Source organism: Peromyscus maniculatus, chromosome 20 (assembly GCF_049852395.1).
Source record: "Peromyscus maniculatus bairdii isolate BWxNUB_F1_BW_parent chromosome 20, HU_Pman_BW_mat_3.1, whole genome shotgun sequence".
In the NCBI taxonomy this organism is placed as follows: Eukaryota; Metazoa; Chordata; class Mammalia; order Rodentia; family Cricetidae; genus Peromyscus; species Peromyscus maniculatus.
Window position 1 is genome coordinate 2,940,380 of NC_134871.1, and position 27,064 is coordinate 2,967,443.

The 27,064-nt window shown below is 39.0% G+C and overlaps 1 pseudogene; it reads right to left on the reverse strand.

The window, feature by feature from the left end:
- Positions 1-22,999: 22,999 nt before the first annotated feature.
- Positions 23,000-24,239, reverse strand: LOC102913637 (ADP/ATP translocase 2 pseudogene; annotated as a pseudogene).
- Positions 24,240-27,064: the final 2,825 nt, after the last annotated feature.

Sequence of the window (27,064 nt, forward strand, 5' to 3'; positions counted from 1 at the left end):
CACTGAGTTAATAGGTAGAGCACTAAGAGTTAATAGGTAGAGGCTAGAGAGATACCTCAGCTACTGGCTGCTCTTGCAGAGGACCCAGGTTCAGTTCCCAACACCCACATGATAGCTACAACCATCCATAACTCTAGGTCTGGAGGAATCCAGTGCCCTCTTCTGACCTGCATGAGCACTGCATACATAGGTGCACAGACATACAGGCAAAATACCCATAAAAAAAATTTAAAACAAAATTATTTTTAATTAAGTATTAATGGGAAAAATATATTTTTCCCTCTTCTTGCTCTCGAGTCATTTGTGCCTCCACCACAATTCTCCAGATTCTGTGTCTTAGTCACTGTGGTGTTGCTGTAAAGAGACACCATGACCAAGGTAACTCTTAAAAAGGAAAGCATTTAACTGGGAATTTGCTTATAGTTTCAGAGGCTTAGTCCATTACCATCATGGCAGGGAGCATGGTGGCATGCATGGTGCTGGAGAAGTAGCTGAGAGCTGCATCCTGATCCATGGGCAGAAAAAGAGAGAGACAGTGGGCCTAGCATGAGCTTTTGAAACCTCAAAGCCCACCCCTAGTAACAAACTTCCTCTAACTAGGCCACACTTCCTCCAACAAGACTACACCTCCTAATCCTTCTCAAAAAGTGCCACTCCCTGATGACTAAGTATTCAAATACATGAGCATATGGGGGCCATTCTTATTCAAACCACCATACTCTTGTAACCTGCCAAATAGGCTTGCTCTGAGAGTTAACATGGTCAGTTGGTTTCTTGGTCACCTTGGCAATCAGTTCAACAGATCCCATTGAACACGGGTTCTAGTGTGAGTTGAGCTATACTGGGCACTAAGAACTCAAGGGCTCCTAGAGGAACAGCAGGGTTGACTCTGGCCCAGACCTACCCTTAGGAAATTTGTGGTTTGGTGAGGAGACATGTCAAGTATATACACAGGGTGAGTGAGGTCCATGTTATTTGGAAATTTATTCCTTAACTCCAAAGGACCAACAGCCTTCCCTATTGGCCATGAAGACAAGCTTCATGGAATAGTGACATTTGAGATGGCCCTGAAAGGTTAGAAACAATTTGACAAAAGGCAGGTTTCATTAAGAGACAAGCCTCATGTCTCACAGCACTCTCTAGGGGTGCTGCATGGAGACTTGACATCCACTACACTGGACAACAGACTCTGAACAGAGGATGCAAAACAAATATTGCTTTGCTTATTAATTACATGCTATCTTATTTATCTCATAGGGACACGGAACCTACTATAAGTTTGGGGTGAGATGTGCTTTGGGGATGATGCTACACAGATGTGCTGCTTTGTGCAGAGCAGGACAGAACAGGTTCTCAAATATAAAAGGGTCATAAAGGACATCTGATAAAGTTTTGTACCCAGTGAAGAAATTACCATGGTCTTACAGAATGCCCAGGTGTGAGACGACAGAGCCAAGAGGCTGAGAATTTTAGGGAACAGGCCCCAAACTCCTTGTGCGTCACAAGAAGAGGTATAGTACTCCTTCATGTACAGAGATGTAATGATGCAAAAGGATATGCCTCATCTACTGAGAGTAAACATGGCAGATACACAGTCTTTCCCTCATCTGAACTAAAATCATTCTTCTAAGTTTTGCAAATTCACAGGACCCAATTTTATCTTCTGGAAAGAACAGAACGTGCTTGATTCCAATTTCATGGGACACTATTAGAAGACAGCAACCATGCCATTCCTGGAGACTTTCTCTTCAACATTGTCTTCCTCCAATAATACATTTTCCTAAGAACTTCTCCTTGTAGCCCTGCTAGATGCACTGTGATCGTGTCTAAGCTCTTGGTCTTTTAACAAAACTGGATTTATGCATAGGACTAGGATAAAGCAAGCATTCTGAGATCTTCTCCCTATGTCCTGGCCCTTCTTCAAGGCTAAGGGTGCTTGACTAAGAGGGGGAGAGTGGCCCATGGTGATGATCCTTGCAGAGCCTCATGACCCCGTTTTTATTCCCTCCAGGCCCTGGTCTGACAGCTTTTACATGTAGTCTGGGACAAAGCAGTGGAGAAAAAAATTGAGAACCACTGGTGTGAGACACGTGGATCGTTGTTCATCTGACTACCCAAAATAAACCAAGACTAACAAGACTAAAAGAACTCTGATGTTTTGTGTTAAAGAGGCACAGATGAGCTCCTGCTAAGCCTGTGCATTAAACAGTGCTGTGGTTCGCTGTACAATTAGCCTGTTCTCAGGATCCAAGTGCAGCCTCAAAGATGAGGGAGGAAATAAAAACAATGAGGCTTGCCAGTGTCTTTCCCTGTAGTGTAGAGAGTGAGCTCTAGGAAACCAGATCATTTTCCCAAGGGACCCGTAGCAAATGTGCTCAGCAGTGTGTGACAATTACTTTCCATGGAAGGTTCAGGACCAGGTCTTGTGAAGAGCAAGATGACAGCAGAGTACTGCTCAGGGCTGACTAAGGAAGCTGACAGAAAAGGACGGTGGCAGTCCAGTGTCTCTCATACCTAAGAGTGCTGGCATCTAGGGAGCTCAACAATTACAGATTGAAAAGAATCTCTTTTTAGTTAGTATTTTTTTATTTTTTGCAACTATAATTGTATAATTTCCTCCTTCCCTTTCCTGCCCCCACCCACCCTCTCATATACCTCTTCTTGCTCTCTTTCAAGTTCATGGTCCCTCTTTTCATTAATCGATGTTACACACACACACACACACACACACACACACACACACACACACACACCTCTAAAGACATAAATACAACCTGCATATCTGCATGTGTACTGAATATGTATTGTTCTCAGCATTCCCTAAGTAATACACTTAAACAACTCTTTATGTAACATTTACATGATATTTTATGTAGCACTTACGTCATATCAAGTGCAGTACATAATCTAGAGACTGTTTGAAGAATGAAAGAGAATTTAGGCAGTGCTGCACTTGATATATGATGGACTTGAATGTCAATGAATTGGGGTATTTATGAGGGACTCTAAAACCAATCTCCCATGAATACTAAGGAACAATTGTCTACTGTGCTGGCAGTCAAGGATAACTGAAACCTAGGTTTTATATTTCAAGTCAGGGAGGAGGCATAAGGCAAACAGAACACAACTGCAAAAAAATAGAAATGAAAATATACAAGTTTAACATCCTAGTATATGAGCTACAATGCATATGTAATCAAAGGGCCATTCAAAGCAATCAGGGAGGCCTTCTCAGAGGAGGTGGGGGAAAATCCCCAAATCTCACAAACATTTCAGTGGCACAAAGTAAGCATTCCCATTTCAAATGTGGGGGGCAAGAAGAAGAATAAGATGACAATAAGACTAAAACCCAGCAGGATAAATATTAACACAGTTAATGCCAAGCCCAGTATCTGGGACATACAGTGCTTTGGCATAAGCTTACACAGGCTTGCATAGCTATTCCTAGGGCCTTGCTGGCTATAACACACATGCCTCTCTCAGTCTGCCTCTACCAGCATCCCCCAGCAGGTATTGTGCCTTCCTGGCATCTCTAATATCCCAAGGTCTCCATTGCAATTCAGATTTCACCATTACAACATCACACATCAACCTGTCAAGGATTGACAGGAGTGAATCCACCACTGCACACTGCCAGGTCTCACAGGTCTTCCTTAAAAAACCTGGATAGAAGTCCCTGTGATCCCATAACTCTTGGAGTCTTCATGTCTGCATGCTTGCAAAAACAGCACGGTCAATAAACTGTGGGTTGCTTGTAGAACAAAGCAGAAAAAGCTTTCAACAGATACTAAACTGAAGGGGATGTCTGTATCCTGGGAGTCCACGGAATCCAGTCTGTGCACAGGAAATAAAAAGAAAAGAGCTTCTCTTACATGTTTCTGGTGGGAATGTCATTAGTACAATCTTTCTACAAGGGAATCTGGCATGGTAATAAAAAAAGCATCTTTCTGTCCAGTAACCTCACTTCTAAGAATCTATCCACAATGAACCTTCAACAAGAAGACTCACAGAAGTCCACTTATTACAACATTGTGTGCAGATATACAATCCTGGACATGATTTGAAGGCCCCATCCGTTGAGGGTGGTTATATAAGCCATCCGTGAGAACACAGTGAAGCCACAGGGCAAATAAATTCCGTAAGAACTGATGTGAAGTGACTATGGATTGTTTTCTTTGGTTTTTGAGACAGAGTCTCACTCTCTAGTCCTCGTTGGTCTCAAACTTATGGCAGTCCTCCTGCTTCAGCCTCCCTCCCAAGTACTGGGATCAGTATGAATAACATGCCTGACTTAACGGCCTGTGTTTAAGTGAACAAGGTAAAGGACAAAATAGTTTCTATGGAGTTGGCCGCCCTTGTCCTTTCTGTAAGATCGAATGGACTATAATAACAGCAGCAACAAACACACAGCTGCTCACTTGTGGAGAAGTATTACAGGAAGAAGAAACCAACAGAAGAGAATAGCTTCCATACAGGGGTAAATGAGAATCTAGTAGAAGGAAAACAGGGGTAGGGATGGGAAGGGGAAGAACTTCTCTGCATCCTTTTAACCTAGCCCCGACACAGATCTTGGGAAGGTTTCCCACCATGTGCAAAATAATTGCGTTATTAAAATCAACCAAAAGCGGGAGATAGAAGGCAGAAATCCAACTCATGTGTGGTAATATTTTACTTGTGCTCTAATGAATAAGGCTTGCCTAGGGATCAGAGGAAAAAGCCAGCCACTATATTAAACATAGAGGTCAGGTAGTGGTAGCAAATGCCTTTAATCCTACCACAGGAGGCAGAGATTCATCTGGATCTCTGTGAGTTCGAGGCCACACTGGGAATGAAGCCAGGCATAGTGGCACACACCTTTAATACCAGCACCAGTTAACCATAGAGGTCTGTAGGTCTGTACAGACACACAGGAAGTAATAGAGCTGGGCAGAAAGAGGAAGTAAGATGGCAGGGCACAGAAAGGTATATAAGGCGTGAGTATACAGGAAGTATCTCTCTTAGGCTGAGGATTTCCTAGTGGTAAGAACTAGTGGCTGGCCTGTTCTATGCCTCTGATCTTTCAGCTTTCACCCCAATGTCTGGCTCCGGGTTTTTTATTAATAAGACCATTGAGCAATTCGTGTTACATTTATGTAGTAACACTAACTTAACTGTGTCACAAACAGGTAAGAAATTCAGGGGAGGGAGAGAGACCAGACTGAGAACACGAAGCCTAAGCAACCTTGGACAATGGGTTTTTGCCTACAATATGAAAGCTGGAGATAGGTGGAGCTGCACATGGAGGTTGTGCTGTGGTTAGCATGTTTGCTTTTCAAATAAGGCTATGAGTTGGCAATGCCAAAATAAGTGTGTAAATAAGTGACTCCACTGTAGGTACAGATTTTCCATAATTGTGAAAAAGACTAACAGATAATTATAGAGGGGAAAATGAATCTTCAGATCTTTAATTGAAATCAGAACAATTGATATAACGCCATAATTTTTAAATGTATCCATCACACACACACACACACACACACACACACACACACACACGAGAGAGAGAGAGAGAGAGAGAGAGAGAGAGAGAGAGAGAGAGAGAGAGGAAGATGTGGGGATAAATGTTTGTTGTTTGCATAATTAACTATACATGTATCTTATAGCTCTCTTTGATAAGTAGTCTCAGAAGCCACAGTACCTCATTATATAAACAAGCACATTTGGTTCCCAGATCTTCATTTCTGAATACTACCTCTGATAAAAGTAAGTGAAAAACCTAGAGACTTAAGTGACTCTAGGGCAGGAGCAGGGAAAATGTGAGATGAGTTTGGAATATTCTGTGATGTTAGAAACAAGGAAATGTCCAGAATATTATGAGGGCATGTTCAAAAGACACAGATTCTAACTTGAATCAGCCACCATTGACTGAATCCAGGATGATCTGTGTAATAAAATAAACACTTACTGATGGACTATAGCCCACAGGCTAAAATAAATATCCATGAGCCCACAGTGGCATAAATAAATGAATAACAAATGAGAAGGGCAGGAGGCGATCTTCCTACAGGAGAATTTAATTAATAGCTGTGTAGGGACTAGAGGAAATAAAAAATGACCCTTAGTAGACCATTCACTGCAGGGGAAAATCACTGATGGATGAAAAGAAGAATGGCTAACAGTGTGATGGGGAACAAGATGTCTGCACAGACTATCACAAGGTACTTATCATAAGAGGAGGAAAATAATATGATTCCAGCAAAGAAATCTGCCAGACAGCACCAAAAAAATTAACGTTATCGATGATAGGACAAATTGATCGTACTTACCTTCTGGTGGAATCCTCAAAGGAGGGTGAAGATTATAATGTAACTTCTATAGCAATCTTGTCAAAAAATATATTACATGATTGAAAAGACTTAGATCAAGGAACAGTCTCCAATAGAGTTGGGGGAGAATTCAACAGTATAAAGATCACGAAGAGAAGAAGAGCTGGAGGGAAGAAAAGCAAGAGGGAGAGAGGGAAGGGCCTGTGATCCAGTGACGAAGGGGACATGACTGCTCGGGCAGGCTAGGATTCTGGGTTGGCTCCTGGACCAGAGACACAACAGCTTACAACAGACAAAACACACAAACCAGTTGATGTTGTGTCGAGGTCAGTTTCCTGATTGGAGTAATTACTGTATGCAAGATATCAACATTAGGGACACTGAGTGAGGCTTACATAGGACTTTTGTTCTGTTTTACATAATTTCTCTAAATTTTAAATTATTCCCAAGCCAGAGGTCAAATGCATACATTCATAAACTCCCAAAATAGTTTTCAATACACTAAGATCATCAAAATATTTGCTTGCTACTCAATCTTAGCACTTTATTTGTAAATGGACAGTGTCTTCTTGGTTTTATTTTTCCTCCTTTCCTGGATTTGCTGCCAAAGGAGAGCCCACAACCTGACCCAGTCACAAAGGTCCTTCCCTTTCATGTTTACTTCCTCATTCTTGTCTCTCAACTTGTTCTTACCAGTCTGTACCCCAGAAAACCCAGGCACTAAATAAAGAAAAAATAGAATTCCCATTAGAAAACAGGCTGGAGGGACCCTGACCTGCCAAAAATAACTTATCTAATAACTGGAAGAAAGAGAAGAAGGAAGGCATCGTGTCTCTATAATACTAAGAAAGCCGAAGGCTACAAGCATACGGGAAACGATAAACTCTGACAGTGGTCAGGAAGGGGGGCTAGTCTGAAAAAGGAAATGAGTCCAGCTGGAGTTCATCCATACTCTAAGACCAAATGTTTGGATGACCTTTTAAACGGAAAGCTTTCAATATTAAAATTTTTGTAAAAGCTTATTTGAGCAGACAGTGAGACTCATGAATCCTACCCCAGGTCTGAAGCTATTTGCAGAAGCTAGGATGAAAATAAAATTACACACATACACACACACACACAGAGGGGGTGGGAGGGAGGGAGGCAGGGGGAAGTCTGGGTGGTGGACTAAAGTAGAAGGCCTCTAGTTAGAAGGTATTTTTTGGTTTCTTAGGACAAAGCCTCCCATGTGAGGTTAGTGGTCTGTAAGCTATCACTTCACTTGTAGGTTACCCCACAAAATAAACCTCCCTTTTAACTATGTGGAGTGGCCTGAATAATTTCACTGATATCTCACTTCCTTGGATTCTGATCAAATCTCTTCCACACACTAGGACTCAACATTCATCAATCTCAGTTTTCTTTATCTATAAAATCAAGAACGAGGGCTGGAGAGATGGCTCAGCCATTAAAGGCTAGGCTCACAACCAAAAATCAAGAATGATTAAGTTAATGAAATTAAATTCAAAGGATGCTGTTATTGGGGTCTTTGTACTGAATAAAAAGGCGAAAGATTTATACGATCTGAAGAGAAACCAGAATATGTACTGAATATAAAGAAGAGAGATGGAAGCAGGTCGGCGACTCGCGGAGGTGGAAGGGCCCGGTGGCAGCGGCCGACGGGGACATACAGGCCCAGCGGCACCCGGCAGAGACATACAGGCCCAGTGGCAGTTCGCAGAGGTGGATGGGCCCGGCGGCAGTGACAAGCAGAGGTAGGTAGGCCCACAGTGGCTGCCGGCAGAGCCATACAGGCCCGTTGGCCGCCTGCAGAGGCGGACAGACCCAGCAGCAGCTGACAGGGACATACAGGCCCAGTGGTGGAGACAAGTGGACGCAGGTGGGCCTGTGGCGGCGGGCCACAGGGGTGGACGCAGCTTGGAACGGGGATGCCCCTAGCCCCAACACCTGGGGAAGAGGCTATCTCCGTGGGTCGGAACCAGGGCGAGTCTGGGCACTCCGTCTGGGGACAACCCAGGGCCCAGATGCTGATCCTGTGAAACCCAACAACTTGGAGGTGTTGGTGAGACTACCCTGCTCAGCTGAAACCCATCTGGGAGAGGATTCAGATGCCTACAGTTTGAAGTCTGAAGAAACAAGATCAGCTGAGGAGTTGACAAATGAACAAAACGTGACCTGGGAACACAGAAGAAGGCGCTACCCAGCCACTAAACCAGATCACCAGAATCATAAGTATATAATTCACCGACTAAAATCAGCTGTCCCTGAAGAAACAGCCCAATAGCACCAATTTAACCAAGAACCCCTACTAAACCAAGACTAAAAATTAGAACAAGAGAGGCACTCTCAGACACAGACACCACCTGCACCGCACAGAGGAAAAGATGAGTAGACGCCAGTGCAAAAATACAGGCAACAACATAAAGACCTATATGGCAACATCAGAACCTAGTGATTCTACACCTGTAAGACCTAAACATACCATGACAGAAGAAACAGAAGAGATCAACCCTAAAAATGACTTTAAGAAGATGATAGAGGCCCTTAAAGAAGAAATAAAACATTCCCTCAATGAGGAAATAAAAACTTTCCTTAAAGAGGAATTGAAAAACTACCTTAAAGAGGAAATAAAAACTTTCCTTAAAGAGGAAATGAAAAACTCCATTAAAGAGGAAATAAAAAACTTCCTTAAAGAAATGGAAGAAAAATCGAAGAAAAAATGGGAAGAAATCAAATCAAGCCAAGAAAAAGCAATTAAACAGATGAAAGAAATATTCCAAGGTCTGAAAAATGAATTTGAGAAAATAAAGAAAACACATGCTGAGGGAATGCTGGAAATAGAAATCCTGACTAAACGAACGGGAACTACAGAAACAAGCATAACCAACCGATTGCAAGAGATGGAACAGAGAATCTCTGACACTGAAGACATGATAGAGAAAATAGATTCGTCAGTCAAAGAAAACACTAAAGACAAAAAAGTCGTAACACAAAACATCCAGGAAATTTGGGACACCATGAAAAGACCAAACCTAAGAATAATAGGGATAGAAGAAGGAGAAGAATACCAACTCAAAGGCACAGAAAATATATTCAACAAAATCATAGAAGAAAACTTTCCTAACCTAAAGAAAGAAATACCTATGAAGATACAAGAAGCTTACAGAACACCAAATAGGCTGGATCCAAAAAAAAAGTCCCCTTACCACATAATAATCAAAACACTAAACACACAGAACAAAGAAAAAATATTAAGAGCCGCAAAGGAAAAAGACCAAGTAACATATAAAGGTAAACCCATCAGAATAACACCAGACTACTCAATAGAGACTATGAAAGCTAGAAGATCATGGACAAATCTCATGCAGACACTAAGAGACCACGGATGCCAACCCAGACTATTATACCCAGCAAAACTCTTAATCACCATAGGCGGAGTAAACAAAATATTCCAGGATAAAACCAGATTTAATCAATACCTGTCTACAAACCCAGCCCTACAGAAAGCACTAGAAGGGAAAATTCAACCCAAAGAAGCTAAACACATCCATGAAAAATCAAGCAATAGATAATCCCACACCAACATATACCACAGAAGAAACAAGCTGGTGTAGCTATCCTAATATCTAGAGAAAAAGGATGTTTCAAAAGAGAAGAAGTCTTGTGGCAATGCCTCAGTGGTCCAGGTAACTACCAGAACTCGGAAAAGTTGGTTGAACTTGGGATTGACTGGGAGGCCAAAGATTTAAAAAGCAGAGGATTCTCTCAAGACACAAGTTGTGTGATAATAGTGTGTTTTGCGTGTGTGAATGAGAATTTGTAAATGTTGAATTCTAGGCTTCAACAATCATTGTCAGTGCAGATTAAGCTGCAAGTATTTATGTTTTAAAACTTAAATTATAAAGCTAGTTACGTCTTTCTAACAACTAGTTTTAATGTTTATGAGCATATTTTACCTACATTACCTTTTCAGGATGTTGAGAAAGATGCATCACAAGCACAGGCTGGAGGCTGGGGGCTAGATGGTTTTGAGGAAGAGGTCTTGGTGGACTCTTTCATAGAGCAAAGGGAAGCAATGCCTTCTGGGAAATGAGCTAAGTTTTAATCTAGTCTTTAAGATTAGAAGTCAAAAACAAAAATATTAAGGAAAGGAAAACCTAATTGATCTTTGAAGTATTGTTATGTGGAATTGAGTGGGACTTTTGAGGCCTTTCTTCCAGAAAACAAGGACTTGGTTGTCAGGCCTATATTAGGCCTAAACCTTGGTGCCATGTAGTTGTACTTAAATCATTTCAATGGAAAGTGTCTTAGTGATTGGAACTTCTAGTGCAGTTTGGAGTTCTTCCATTTGAAAAATGTGATATTTGCATAGGATTGTTTGAATCTTGTTTTCTAGTCCCTCCCCATCACCACCCTCATAGTCTGAAGGTAGATTTTTCTCTTGATAAAGGAACAAAAAAGGTGAACATCTTGTTTGTAAACAGGTATCTAGTAACTAGTGGTAAACTTGAAACAGTAGAGTTCTTTAAAGCCTAATTCTAGGTAGCCTTAAGAAAATGTATCTTAATTATTTTTGAACCTGTATTCACCTTGTTTTTTTTTCAAATATCTTAAGTTATATTTTCTTTTTCAGAGCTGCTTCTTATTTGGGGCTACTTTTTTTTTTTATTAATTGAGGCGTAATTCATAAAAGGGTATATTGTTTTGATGAGACTTTTTACAACTGTGGCTGGATGTCTTTCTTTAGTCTTCCAAGAAGGGCCATTTTACTTTTTTAGAGTTACTTTTTAAAGTCGTGAGGTCAACAACTTGGACTACTATGCATGTAAGTGCTAATGCAAATTAAAGCCCAAGTTGACCTCTAGCAGCAGTTCATTCTATGTTGACAGTGAGAGAACACTTTCCCTGTTAGGATACTGTTACTCGTGGACTGAAATGCTGAAGAAACCCTTTCCCCTATTTTGTTTTTTGCAAAAATCAAGGTATATTCTAGGGTTTCCTGGTTGACCTCAACAGATAAACTGAGATGATAGTCTTAGTTCAGAAATGATCTGAATGTAGATTTACAGTCTACATGTACAGCTGGCTAAGTGAGATCGCTTTCACAGTTCTTCATGTATCCCATCAGCTCCCCATTAGTCACTGAACTCTTAAAACTGGTATTGTAACCTTATCACAATGTTTTGCGCCAATTTTATAAACTTTACAGTGCAATATGTGTTCCTTTTCTGAGGCAAACCAAAGGTATATTTCTCAAGGTTCTGCTGCTATCAGCAGCGTTGATGGAGGATTCTTTATACATTTGTAATAGATAGAAATAAACCAGAAAAAAAAAAAGAAAAAAAAGTGGTGGAGGAAAAGGTGAACACTGCAAGAATACTCAAATGGGCTGAGAGTTGCAAAAGCCAAGAATGGCTTTGCATAGTAAATGGAATAGAACAGTTCTGAACTATAGCTTACTTTTCCTGGTTTGGTCTGACAGAATGATTGAATGCTTTTGTACAAAAATCAGAGCCTTAAAAACAAGGGTTTGGTGAGATTGTAAAATGGTGTGCCACTTTGGCAAAACAGTTTGGTGGTTGGTCAAAATGCAAAACATTGTTACTCTGTTACTCAACAATTCTACCCTTAGGAATATATCCTCAAACTACTGAAAATGTGCACCTATGAAACATGTGCATGAAGGTTTACAGCAGTGTGTTGCTAATAGTAAAAAAGTTAAAACAACTCAAATAGCTATCAAATATTGGAGAGAAATAAAATGTGGCTTATTCATACAATAGAATATTATTAAGACATAACAATAAATGAGAAACTGACAGATAAAAAAAAAGAAGAGAGATATCAGTCATGATTCTTATCCTCCAATTCCTCAAAGATGATCTCTAGATTCTATTTTGTACTCACCTTAGGAATTTTATATTGTATGGTCAGTGAGGTTGTGATTTCTTGGGTGAAACCTAGGTATGGATACTCATAAAACAATGCCTTCAAAATGTAGTATTCTAACAAAGTGAAGGCTTCTTGTGGCTGTTCCTTATTATAGTACTAGGGAGTGAACGAACTCAGGGACTTTCACACAACCAGAAAAAAAAAAGAGTTTATCAGTGAGAACACCCCCAGCTCTTTATTTTTTACATTTATTTATTTATCCATTATTTTATACTTTGTTAACACCGGCTTTCATGTAGCCCAGACTGTCCTCCAACTCACTAAACAGCCAAGGCTGGTTTTGAACTGCTGATTATTTGAAGTGCCTAGATTATAAGTATGAGTCACCATCCCTATTTTACTTCCTTTACTTTTTATTTTGAGACAGGGTACCAATTGAATTTCCAAGATTGGCCTAGAATTTATGATTCTTCTGTTTCAGTCTCCCCAGTAGCAGGGATCACAGACCGGTGCCAACTGGCCCAATTCTACTGAGTCCTTTGAACCAGAGGAGAACCAGGGTCTTCCTGTCCCTCCTTTGTTGCTGGAGGGCTTCTCTCCAGGCTCCACCAAACCCCACAGTCCCACAATCCACGTATAAAATAATCACTCAGACACTTATATCACTTATAAACTGTATGGCCGTGGCAGGCTTCTTGCTAACTGTTCTTATATCTTAAATTAACCCATTTTTATAAATCTATACCTTGCCACGTGGCTGGTGGCTTACCAGCGTCTTTACATGCTGCTTGTCCTGGCGGTGGCTGCAGTGTCTCTCTCCCCTTCTTCCTGTTTCCCCAATTCTCCTCTCTCTTTGTCCCGCCTATACTTCCTGCCTGGTCACTGGCCATCAGTGTTTTATTTATATAGAGTGATATCCACAGGACTCCCTGGTCCTTTCTCACCTTTCTTTCCCTCAAGTAGCTCAGGACCCATGATACTTTCTCGGAAATTTCCCTGTCCAGCTAGGAGAATTGCTTGAAGAAGAAACTCAGTTGTCTGCCCCATAATCACTCCAAAACAAGATTAACTGACAGGGAAAGACTCAAGGTTGAAGAGACTCAAGGATGCCTATTCTTCTGAGAACTGCTACCTCAGAGATTTTATCTCACAATGTGGCATCTTTGTTCAGAGCCAGTTTCTTCTCACCCTTTCATAGATTTTGCCACCAACTTTGTACTTGAAGGCCCAAGACCCTAGCTCTTTCTGTAGCCCAAAATACTCTTTAAGCTCCAATCTAGCTAGCTGTTCAGGGACCCCTCATTCTTTTCAAGGCTCCCATGTACATACACACAAATTTATGTATTTTCTCCACTTACCTGTCAATGGTCAGTTTATTCCAAAAGCTCAGATGACCAAAAGTTCAGAGGGGACAGAACCCTTTCTTTTGCCCCTACATAAACACTGTCTTAAGTCTGGATCGATCACTTGATATCATGATGATCTTTATTGAGACCTTTGGGCTATTCAGAAAAAGTGGTGATGATATCTATCCCCAAGTTTCATAGTAAGATTAAGTTTGAGAATGGAGATAAAGTCCTGTAATAAATGCTTAGTGTGGTTATGATTCATGTTCTAAGATCTGTTTATCAATGGATACAGCATGGGCTAAAGCTGAACAACTTTTCTTCTGATCAGTCTATCTGGAGCATCTAGCTTCCCTAGTCACTAACACACTTAATACGAATAATGTGTCCCAAGACAGTGGAATCACCAAAATTACCCCAAAATATTTCCACAGTTGGAAAATAAGTGACTGACTCCAGTTGAATATTATTTAAGAAGCAAAATTATGAATAATTTGAGTGTTATGTGTGTGTTCTCAGCCCAACATTGTATCAAACAAAAAGGTAGTTCAAGGGACACTCCAAGAAGGAATGAGTAAAATCATATGATTTGAATATGTTTGGAATGTCACTGTCACACATCACCCTTTTTGCTGTACACAGTTTATTGGATTTCCAGAATCCCTCTTAAATTATAAATAGCTCTGAATGTAAATATTTTGGCTACTATTAACTAACAGCAAAGTAGGTGAATGCCCACTAGGATCAAAGCTATGAAGGAAAGCTATGGCAAGAGAGGAGGCAGATGGAATGGGATTCAAGTATTATGTCTAGATGGCAGAGATGTGTATGGTCTCCAATTGTCCCTTTGTATAAATCTGTGAAAGCTTAAGAAGATATGTGACTGCAGGAGAGACAAACCTCTTCGGAGATATACCCTGTCTCCCACTTTAGCATCACAGAAAGTGAAGCCTGGTCCTTTGGCTCCACCTACCTTTTACTCCTCTTTCTCTGTCACAGTTATCATCCATAGCATGTAGTATCATTTCCTTAGTGATGAGTCTTCCTGAAATAACTCTTCTGAAAACTTTGTCTTTGCTGATTTACACACACACACACACACACACACACACACACACACACACACACACCTTGGTTTTCTTTCCAAAGCTCTCAAAGCATTTTAGTAAAAGCACACATCCATTCATATGGCCTCAGTAGTGAAAAGCTATATTATTTATTTTATTATTTTATACATAAAATAATAAAAAAGAGCTTATCCTTATCTCAGCATTTTTCACCTGGATCCTCAAACTTGCCAAGTAAGTGGGCATATTCCCTCAAAACTAACCATGGGTAAATATTAGACTTTGCTCAAACATTCCTCCCTGCTTAAATCCTAGTCTGTAGAGATAGGCAATCAGTGAGGCACTGGTTATTATATATGAACATCTTTTGTAAGCACAAAACCCAAGGGCAAATCTATTGTAGTAAAATTGCCACCTAGTAAAAGACACAGGGCAGATATCATCAGAATGTCACTGTAATAACACCCTGAACGTCACTCACTCATAGAAGAACTCAGAAGAACCTTCATCCAGAAAACAGATGAAGATAAATTTACAATGATGGTGATGTAACCATGATTTAAAGGTACCACAAAAAAGTGATGTAATATGGAAAAACTGGCATGAACCCTCAAATATTTCTGGAAAATACGGCATCTTCATAACTTCACTGTGAAAACATGGTACTGAACAACAAAAATCAGTCCTAAAAATGAAAAACAGAATTGGAGGTTCTGCATTTCCTAATATCAAGCTTACACATATCACTAATACAATCAATACAATACTGATAAAAGAACAAGTACATAAACCAATGGAGTAATGTGGAGATCCTGGAAATGATCACACACAGGCTCATACACATGGATACACACGTGAACCCTTCTGTATATTATGACTATGTAGTACTCTCATTGGTCAATAAGAACTCTCAGGCAGGTTGCCAGTCAGGAAGTTAGGTGGGAATGCCAAACTGAGAATGATGGGAAAAAGAGCCACCAGCCAGACACAGAGGAAGCAAGATGAGAATGCTGTTTTAAGAAAAAGCACCAAGCCACATGGCTAAACACAGATAAGAATTATGGATTAATTTAAGTGTAAGAGCTAGTCAATAACAAGCCTGAGCTACTAGCTGAGCATTCATAAGTAACATTAAGCCTTGGAGTCAATTATTTAAGAAGCCACTGCCAAATATTTAGGAATAGGCAGGTGGGAGAGAAATTTCTGCCTACATGAACACACATGCACACACACACACACACACACACACACACACACACACACACGAGCACATGTGCATGCACACATGTACATAAGTGCACATATTAACAACCATCAGTAACTCTAGGTCCTGGGGATCCAATACACACACACACACACACACTCCAAGTGACCTTTGACAAGGACACCAAGCCCATTCAATACAGAAAGAACAATCTCTTAGCAAATAATGTTAGCAAAAATAGATATCCTTGTACAGAAATACAGTTGTTCCTTATTTGATGCTACAAAAATTAATTCAAATATGTCAGGTTCTTAAATGTAATGGTCAAACATATTTAAACAATCAAGATAAAGTAAAATATAATAGAGGCGTGGTAAACTTTGCTTTGGCAGTGGTTTCACACTCATGGCAACAACAGTAAAAACAGGCAAATAGAACTACATCAACATAAACCCTTTCATACAACAAAGAACACAACACTGAACAGGCAGCCAAAAGAACCGGAGAAAACATTCATGAATCCCATACCTAATGAAGGGCTGGTATATAGGATAGATACAGAATACTCTGTGCAAAAGTGAGAAGAAAAAACAAATTCACAAAAGTCTAACACATATTTCAAAATTGATGAAAAGTAGAGGACAGTGTGCTAAATGGAAAAGGCCAGTCACCAGCACATAACCCTGCATAATTGACTCCACTTAGAGACGATGTCCACAGTAGCCAAGCTCAGAAAAAGAAAAAAGTATGGCAGTGACTACCAGGCATTAGAGGAAAGGAAAATGAGTCAGTGTTGCATTAAAAAACCCTGGAAATAGGTTACCCAAAGAGACGGTGATTAATGCTTGAAGTGCACATTTAAAAATAGTTAAGATGGTACATTTTATGTTAAGTATTTTATCTCAAATTTTTAAAAAGAAGTTTTTAAAAAGCTCAGGGGAGACAGTCATAAAAATATAAAAGGTATTTTTTGCTCAGATTGTCGCCTAAGAATCTTCATATTTCCACTCACTTTCAAAAGTCTGAGACTCACTGTTACTTTGTGTGACTTTTACATGAAAAGACCAGTCAAAACTATGATCAGTGTAACAATTTTTTTAAAGGGCTTTGGGGTGGGGGGCTGGGTTAGGGCAATGACTTAGTGGTTAAGAGCACTTGCTGTTCTTCCAGAGGACCTGGGTTTGATTCCTGACACCCACGTGGTAGCTCACGGTCATCTACCTGTAACCCCAGGTCCAGGGGGATCCAATACTGTCTTCTGGGCTAAGAACACTGCACAAACATGGTGCACAGACATACATGCAGGAAAGACACCCTTACATATGCACATAAAGTTGGGAGGGGGGTTTCAAGGAGGGTGTGGAGGAGTATGCCTTTAATTGAAGCACTTGAGAGGCAGAGACACGAGGATCTCTGTAAGTGTGAGGGCAGCCTGATCTACATAATAAGTTCTAGGCTAGCCACAGCTACACTGTGAAACTTGATGGAAAAGGGGAAAAAAATAAGTATTGAGATGATGGGGGAAAATGTATACATCTATTAGCTGTTGTTCTTAAAAAAATAAAAGAGAGAATTTCATTACAGATTACTATAGAAATTTAGTGAGCATATTGCAAAAGCTTGAAAAAAGTCAACCTATTCTTAATTCAAGAATTAGTGATCAGTTGAAATTATATTTTAAATATAAGCCATAAGGAATTATTTGTAAATATTAGATTCTTTAAGCCTAAATTAATCATTTTTTAACTTATTTTGATAAATGTTAGTTTATTCCACAAGGATTTATTGAAATGTTTTCTTTCCACTCTCAGTTGCTGTGAAATAATACAATGTTCCTTCAGCTATTTCTCACTTCCCACCTTCTGTCCCCGGACCTGAGCAATCAAGGTTTTCCAAATACCCTAAGACATGATTTAAAATGTCACGTGTAATTCAAATCCACTGTAAAAAAGTCACAACTATCATTGATCCTCTAATAATCACTGCTTCTGTCTAAGATGAAAATATTGACATCACAAGGAAGGTAGGTCTGATTGAAGGAAGTGCATTCTGAAGGTGTGACCTTGAAGGGTATTTATCTACCTTGCCCTCTGATTCTTCCTTTCCTTAGCAGTTCTTACTGCATATATAACTGTTGGGATAGGGGACAGAGGGGCTCTATGTATCTGGTAAGTTTCAGGGACCTCCTGAGACTTGTGGGTTGCTCCTTTCTAGAGAATTAATGATCCTTCCTTAACAACTCCCTGAATATTGATGAGCTTCCCTTTAGGATGGAATGTGTCAACTCAGAGGAATTTGCAGCATGACAAAGTATTAACTATTACTACATTAATGAATCTACATAGCTTTACATGTATGTGAAGCCCCATTTTTTTAGACAAGGAACTAGAACAGATAGAAAGTTTATGGCTTTTAACTTTTTTTTTTTTAATTTTGGCATGTGTGTATGTGTTTGTCTGCATGCAGGTATACCCACTACATGTGTGCTTGTTGCCCACATAGGCCAGAAGAAGGAATCAGATACCCTGGAATTAAAGTTACAGAAATTTATAAGCCACTACTTGGGTGCAAGAAATTGAACCCAGGTCCCCTAAAAAAGCATTATGAGTATGTGCTCTTAACCTCTAAGCCATCTCTCCAGGATGTGAAAGGTTACAACTTAATAAAGGAATCTGCAGATAATAAGTGATGACTTCAGATTCAAACTCCAAAAATTTGGCTCTTGAATCTATATTCTAACCACTGCCCACTATTGTATTACAGGAAACAGACATACAATTGTAATACTGTGCAACAGTTATTTAGCCCACATTGAAAACGATAGAAAAAAGTTTTAATTGGGTCAAAAACTACACTAAATCACAAATGTGCTGTGCAATAATGTGTTTTATAGCCAGGTAATACTTTGTTAGAAATTATTTTTGAGATGAACATGGCTATTCAAAGGTGACTTGGGAGACTAAAAGATGGTGCAAGTGCTTTATAAAATGCTTCAAAAGTTCAAATAATTGAATTGAGTTTTCCATAAATACATACTTATGTCATCATCATGACTATCAGACAAAAAAGTCTATAAACTTTCATTCCACACTCCCATTGGTATTTTTCTTGTTTTAAAAATATAGTGGTTTCCATTCATATTATTGTACGAGTAAATACTTTTCATAACATTTATTTATTTATTTATTTATTTATTTATTTATTTATTTATTTATATGTGCTTGGTGTTTTGCCTGCACATTTGTCTATGTGAAGGTGTCCTATCTCAAGAACTGGAGTTACAGACAGTTGTGAGCTGCTGTACAGGTGCTGGGAATTGAACTTAGGTCCTCTGGAAGACTAGCCAGTATTCTTAACCACTAAGCCCTCTCTCTGTCCCCAATAAATCTTGACTGTCAGTTTCTAGCTAATTGTGTTATGCCTATTTCTGAATAGAACAGTGCTTCAGGAATTGTTGAGAGTTGTAATATACACACATGTAATACACATCACTAGGAATTCTGAAAATTGTAATATCTAATGTATTTAAAGCCTCACATACAACAAAATGTATAAAGTATCAGATATAATGACTGTGCTAATTAGAAAATATACATAAAGAGGAAATTTGGTTTACTGGTTGTCTTAGAGTTTCTATTGTTGTAAAGAGATGCCATGACCACAGCAACTCTTATAAAGGAAAACATTTAATTGGGGCTGGCTTATAATTCATAGGTTTAGTCCATGGAATCATGGTGGCATGCAGGCAGACTTAGTGTTGAAGAGGTAGTTGAGAGTTCTATATCTGGATCTGAAGGCAGCAGGAAGAAACTGTCCCAATGGGTCTGGATGAAGCACCTGAGACTTTAAGGCCCTTCCCCAGGGGCATACTTCCTCCAACAAGGCCACACCTATTCCAACAAGGCCACAACTCCTCATAGTGGCACTGTGTATGTGCCATGGGGACCATTTTCTTTCAGTATGCCGTACTAATTAATGAAGTGGAATCCTTTTTTTTTTTTTTTGCTTTAATTAAAAATGTTAGTACTTTTACCAAAAGAAACATGGTTAAATGTGCCTCAATGTTTTTGAATGACTAAAAGCATCTTGAGGTTCAGTGATTCTGAGTTCAATTGTCATAGACAAAAATACACTTTGCAAAACCATAGGTCTGTATGAGACAAAGCATAACTATATACAGATAACCACATTAGTTTTACTTTCTAAATCATGGCCTCTATTTTGGTGACCTCCACCTATCAGTAATTCCAATTTTCATGTTAATATTTGACTAATAAATTTCCATCTTCTATAATATCAACTTTTTTTGAAAATTAATGGAATGTTTTTAATATTTATATTTTTAATAAGTCATCTCAGAACCTACAAAAAAATCTTCATATTGAGAATATTGAAAACTTGAGTTTCAAAGCTTTAATGTAGAAGCATAAGAATTTTATATGAAGAATGCTTCAGTTGCAACCTGAAGGAAAAAAACACCTAATGACAAAAATATTTTTAAATATACATTTTCAAAATTGTTTCTCCAAAGCATAAGTTGCCTTCTGGAAGCCCTTTTCCCATTTATTATTTAAAATACTACTTATCTAGAATACATGCCTTCCAGGTTCCATACTAGGGCCCACCCCAGCAGCTTTACCAGAGGCCAAGGTTGTCCTAGAGACCCCAGGTAAGACACAGTCCACTGCCCACTAAATCCCTTTAAGTGTACCCGACAACTCCATACTGCATCCCCACCCTGGACTCCATATCCTGGTCTACAACTTCTGAAGAAGACTTCTGTTTTACCAGAGCACAAGCTGGGTCTGGAAAACCCGGGTAAGATGCCACCCACTGCCTGCTAACAAGCCTTAAAGCCTGTCCAACATCCCCAGACTGCACCCCTTCCCCTGGTCTCTATATCCTGGTCTACATTTTCAGAAGAAGACTTTGGCTTTACTGGAACACAAGCCAGATCTAGGGACCCCAGGTCACAAAAACCCCAAAGAGACACCATACTGCACCTGAAGGTGCACCAGCTACCAGAACACTTGGCCACTTAAGACAGGAGACCAGAAAGGAAAGAAAAACTGAGCAACAAAAGACCCATCCAACAAAGACAAATGCAGGAATCAACACCTAGACTTATAATCATCCCAAATCCTGATGTCTAAACACCAGTGTAAGAACACAATCAATAACAGGAAGGGCAATATGGTACCACCAGAGCCCAGCTATCCAATGACAGCAAGAGCAATCCAACACAGCTGAATCACAAGAAAATGACCTTAAAAATAACTTTATGAAGATGACAGAGGTCCTTAAAAAGAAATGGAAAAAAATCCCTTAAAGAAATTGAGGAAAAGACTAACAAAAAGTTGAATGAAATCAATAAATCCTTAAAAGAACACCAAGAAAACCAAGAAAAAAAACAAACAGGTGAAGGAAACAATTCAAGACCTGAAAATGGAAATAGAAGCAATAAAGAAAATACAAACTGAGGAAATCATGAAAATGGAAAATCTGGGTAAGCAAACAGGAACTACAGATGCAAGCATCTCCAACAGAATACAAGAGATAGAAGACAAAAATCTCATGCATTGAAGACATGATAGAAGAAATGGACAACAAATTATATAGCTACCTTTCCTAGGACTTGACAATTAACACCAAATTTTTCTTTTCAGTATCCCCTAAAGATGCCTTTGCCCACAAACAGCAGGAAGCAATTTTAAGAACACGATGCCAACATTCCCAAGAGGTGGGGTGGGGTGGGTGGTTTTTGATCTTTTGATGGGTGTCAGGTTTAGGATAGTGGTCATTGTTTAAGAGGGTTGGTTACAAGTTGGCATTGTTAATGGTTAGGAAAAGGGCTAAACAAAGGAGATTAGATTTAAGGTCCTTGTTTGAAAAAAAGAAATAGAAATAATAGAATAAAGGGTAAGATTATTGAATATACTCTGAAAATAAAAAAGAGAAGATATAGATATGATGTAGATAAAAAGGTAGATTATTGAATCTACTTTTAAAAGACAACTACTAGTTTTAAATACTTTACATTGGATTGGAATTTTATATATTGTACACAAATTATATATATATTGAGATTGATATTGTTAGAAAATGCTGTATGTATTTTTCTTATCTTATTCAAGATATTGTAACTATACAGTTCATTTAAAAATGTAATGCAATTTGCTAATCCTTGAATGTTATTATTACTAATTATTAGGATATAAAGAAATGAATGTTAGTAATTAGACATTACAATCAAACTTTTAGTTACATTAGGTATGTTTTCAAGGTTAAGGAGAGATATATTTTAGATAGACAGGTCATCTTTAAACCCTTCAGAGATCTACAGAATATGGCATTTAAAATATTTTAAAAACGTAGACTTTCCTGGACAATGAGACACATCTGCTCCTGGTAGCATCAATTTACTTTAGAAAGGAAAATGGGCATCAAAGACACTCCATATGGAGTTTATCTTCTTCTTGGCAAAAATAGCGATTTGGGCAAGAAATCTTGCATCTATGACACTGCAAAAGGAATGCTTCCAGATCCCAAGAATACTCACAGCTTCATCAGCTGGATGATTGCACAGTGTCATAGATGCCATAGATGTTCTTGCCTGGATTGCTTGACAAAATGTTGTATCAACTGGACATGCAGGACCCATAGGAAGATGACCATTGAACTTTGCAAGGCAAAATAGTCCTTCAGATTCCTGCTTTGCAGAGGAGACTGCCGGATATTCTACAAGACACACAGAGAAGCAATTAAAAACTCAAAGCCTACAGGCTGAAGATGGATGCCCCAACATTGCAGAAGAATTTTGGGTGACTGTCCAGGCATCCAGCTCTCTCTGTCATTCTAGATTTTTGGAAGTTGCTTACAATGCACTTCCTGTTTACTTAGGAATACAAAAGAAAAATAAACAACAGAACAGAGTTGGTTTTTTTTTTTTGAGAAAAAAAATCAACAACATAGATAAACCCTTATTCAAACTAACTAAAAGGCAGAGAGAGAATATCCAAATTAGCAAAAACAGAAACAAAAAGGGAGGTATAACAACAGACACAAGGAAATCCAGAGAATCTTTAAGTCATACTTCAAAAACCTATACTCCACAAAACGGAAAAATCTAAAAGAAATGGAAATTTTTTTTGTCTTTAGATATTTTTTATTTCTTCAATTGTTATTATCAGGAGTGACTGAAATAAAAATATAATTGAGTACCATCATTATTGTCATTATGGAAATGGCTTTAAGAGAAAACTGGTCAGATGAATATTATTGCTTCCCACTTTTCAACTGGTAAATAGTTGTCATTGATAAAACAGACAAGCCCAGAGAATCTGTCCAGAATGTTCAAGATACAGTATATTATACAACATGCCTGTTCCCAGAAGAACACCTAAGACATAATTATATGTACTTCTTGATCTCGTCATACAAGACAAGCACAAAGGCACCACCCATTCCCCTGAGAATGTTGGACCATGCACCCTTGAAGAAAGCCTTGCTTCCTTCATCACGAACGATCTTCCTCCAGCAGTCAATCATGACTGTATACATGATATCAGTTCCTTTGCGTCCCGACTGCATCATCATAGGACGGCGAACCGTGTCAAAGGGATAGGAAGCCAGGCCAGCAACAGCAGTGACAGACTGTGCAATCTTCCAGCTGATGAAGCTGTGAGTATTCTTGGGATCTGGAAGCATTCCCTTTGCAGTGTCATAGATGCCAAAGTAGGCGGCTCGGTAGATGATAATGCCCTGTACTGACACATTAAAGCCTTGGTACAGGCCCCTAATCCCATCAGATTTGTAGATCTTAACCAGGCAGTCACCAAGGCCTTTGAATTTCCTTTCAGCTCCAGCTTTGCCCACATCAGCTGCTAGACGAGTACCGGCAAAATCAAGAGGGTACACAAAGCACAAGGATGTGGCCCCAGTGGCACCACCAAATGCCAGGTTCCCAGCAAAGTAGCACCAAAACTGGGTCTTCTTGTCCACACCACCCAAAAAGATCTGCTTGTTTTTATCTTTGAAGGCAAAGTTGAGAGCCTGGATGGGGAAGTATCTGATGACATTGGCCAGGTTACCACGCCAGAAGGACAGGACTCCTTGTTCCTTGGGGATATGAACCATGCAGTCTATAATGCTCTTGGTATTGCTTATCTGCCGTGATTTGCTTGCTGGCATGCTGCACCTGCAGCAGCAGCTTGACACGCTCGATGGGCACTACTACCATCTTGAAGATGGCCGCGGCCACTCCACCTGCCAAGAAGTCCTTGGCGAAGGATACAGCGGCATCTGTCATGTTGAAAGAAAAAGAAAAGGCAGAGGACTGCGGGACAGGACTGGGTTGACAACCGGCTTTGACTCCCGGGCTCTTGAAATGGAATTATTTCTTGATAAATACCTCTTACTAAAGTTAAATCGAGGTCAAATAAACAATTTAAATAGACCTATAACCCCTAAGGAAATAGAAGCAGTCATTAAAAAAGACTCCCAACCAAAAAAGAAAAAAAAAAAACCCAAGTCCAGACAGTTTTAATGCAGAATTCTACCAGGCTTTCAAAGAAGAGCTCATACTAATACTCCTCAAATTATTGCACAGAAATAGAAGCAGAAGAAAGCAGAAGAAGTATTGCCAAATTCTATGAAGCCATGTCACCCTGATGCCCAAACCACACAAAGACTCAACAAAGAAAGAGAATTATAGACCAATTTCAATCATGAACATTGATGCAAAAATACTCAATAAAATACTGCCAAACCAAATCCAAGAACACATCAAAAAGATCATCCACCATGATCAAGTAGGCTTCATCCCAGAAATCTAGGGATGGTTCAACATATGAAAATCTGTCCATGTAATCCACCATATAAACAAATTGAAAGAAAAAAAACATATGATCACCTCATTAGAGGCTGAACAAACATTTGACAAAAAGCCAATACCCCTTAATGACAAAAGTCTTGAAAGGTCAGGGGTACAAGGGACATACCTAACCATAATAAAAGCAATGTATAACAAGCCGATTGCCAACATCAAATTAAATGGAGAAAAATTCAAAGCAATTCCACTAAAATCAGGAACAAGACAAGGTTGTCCACTCTCTCCATACCTATTCAATATAGTATTTGAAGTTACAGCTAAGGCAATAAGACAACCAAAGGAAATTAAGGAGATTCAGATTGGAAAGGAAGAAGTCAAATTATCATTATTTGCACATAAGATAGTACACATAAGTGACCCCAAAAATTCTACCAGGGAACTTTTACAGCTGGTAAACAACTTTAGTTCAATTGGTTAGATACAAGATGAACTCAAAAAAAAAAATCAGTAGCCCTCCTATATACAAATGATAAATGGGCTGAGAAAGAAACCAGAGAATCAACACCCTTTACAATAGCCTCTAATAATATAAAATATCTTGGTATAAATAGCTTGGTATAACTCTAGTCAAGCAAATGAAAGACCCATATGACAAGAACTTCAAGTCTTTGAAGAAAGAAATTGGAGATATCAGAAGATGGAAAGATCTCCCATGTTCATGGATTGGTAGGATTAACACAGTAAAATGGCCAACTTAGCAAAAGCAATCTACAGATTCAATGCAATTCCCACTAAAATCCCAACACTATTCTTTACAGACCTTGAAAGAACAATATATAATATCATATGGAAAAGAAAACAAAAAACAGGATAGCTAAAACAAATCTGTGCAATAAAAGAACTCCAGAAGTATCCTCATCCCTGATTTCAGGCTCTACTAAAGAACTATAGTAATCAAACAGCATGGTATTGGAATAAAAACAGACAGGCGGATCAATGGAATTGAATGGAAGACCCAGGCATAAATCCTTACACCCATGTACACCTGATTTTCAACAAAGGAGCCAAAATTATACAATGGAAAAAAGAAAGCAACTCCAACAAATGGTACTGGTATAAGAATGTTAGCATGTAGAAGAATGCAAATAGATTCATATCTATCACCCTGCATAAAACTTAAGTCCAAGTGGATAAAAGACCTCAGCATAAATCCAGATACACTGAACCTGATAAAAGAGAAAGTGGGAAATAGCCTTGAACAAATTGGCACAGGAAACAACTTCCTGAATAGGAGACCAATAGCATAGACACTAAGATCAATACTTAATAAATGGTAACTCATGAGACTGAAAAGTTCCTCCTGTAAGGCAAAGGACATAGTCAGTAGGACAAAATGGCAGCCTACAGAATGGGAAAAGATCTTCACCAACCCCACATCTGACAGAGGGCTGATTTCTAAAATATGGAAAGAACTCAAGAAACCAGACATCAACAAACCAAATAGTCCAATTAAAATTTGAGGTGCAGATCTAAACAGAAAATTCTCAACAGAAAAAATCTCATATGGCCAAGAAACATGAAAAGAAATGTTCAATATCCATAGCCATCAAGGAAATACAAATCAAAATGATTCTGAGATTACATCATACACCTGTCAGAATGGTTAAGATCAAAAACACAACTGACAGCTCAGGCTGGAGAGAATGTGGAGCAAAAGGAACTCCATTGCTGGTGTGGATATAAACTTGTACAGCCACTTTGGAAATCAATATGTCAGTTTCTCAGAAAACAGGGAATCAATCTATCATAAGACCCAGGTATACCATTCTTGGGCATATACCCAAAAGATGCTCAATCATACCCTAAGGACATTTGCTCACTATGTTCATGGCAGCTTTATTTATAATAGCCAGAACTTGGAAACAACCTAGATGTCCCACTGAGGAATGGATAAAGAAAATGTGGTACATTTATACAATGGAGTATTACTCAGTTGTTAAAAACAATGACGTCCTGAAATTTGAAAGCAAAGGTATGGAGCCAGAAAAAAATCATCCTGAGTGAAGTAACCTAGACTCAGGAAGACAAATATGGTATGTACTCACTCATAGTGGATATTAACTGTAAAATAAAAAATAACTATGCTACAATCCACAGAACCAGAGAGGCTAGGTAACAAGGAGGGCTCAAGGGGGATGCCTGGATTTCTCTGGGAAGGGGAAATAGAAGAGATTTCTTTTCTTTTCTTTTCTTTTTTTGTAGATGAATTTCTTTTCTTTTTTTCAGATTTTTACCCCATTTTTATTTATTTATTTTTCTATTATCAGCTTGATACAATATAAATTCTTATCCTAATAGTGGAATGTTTGATTGAGGCTTGCCTAGTAATTAAGTAAAACCAAAACTTATTATAAGTCACA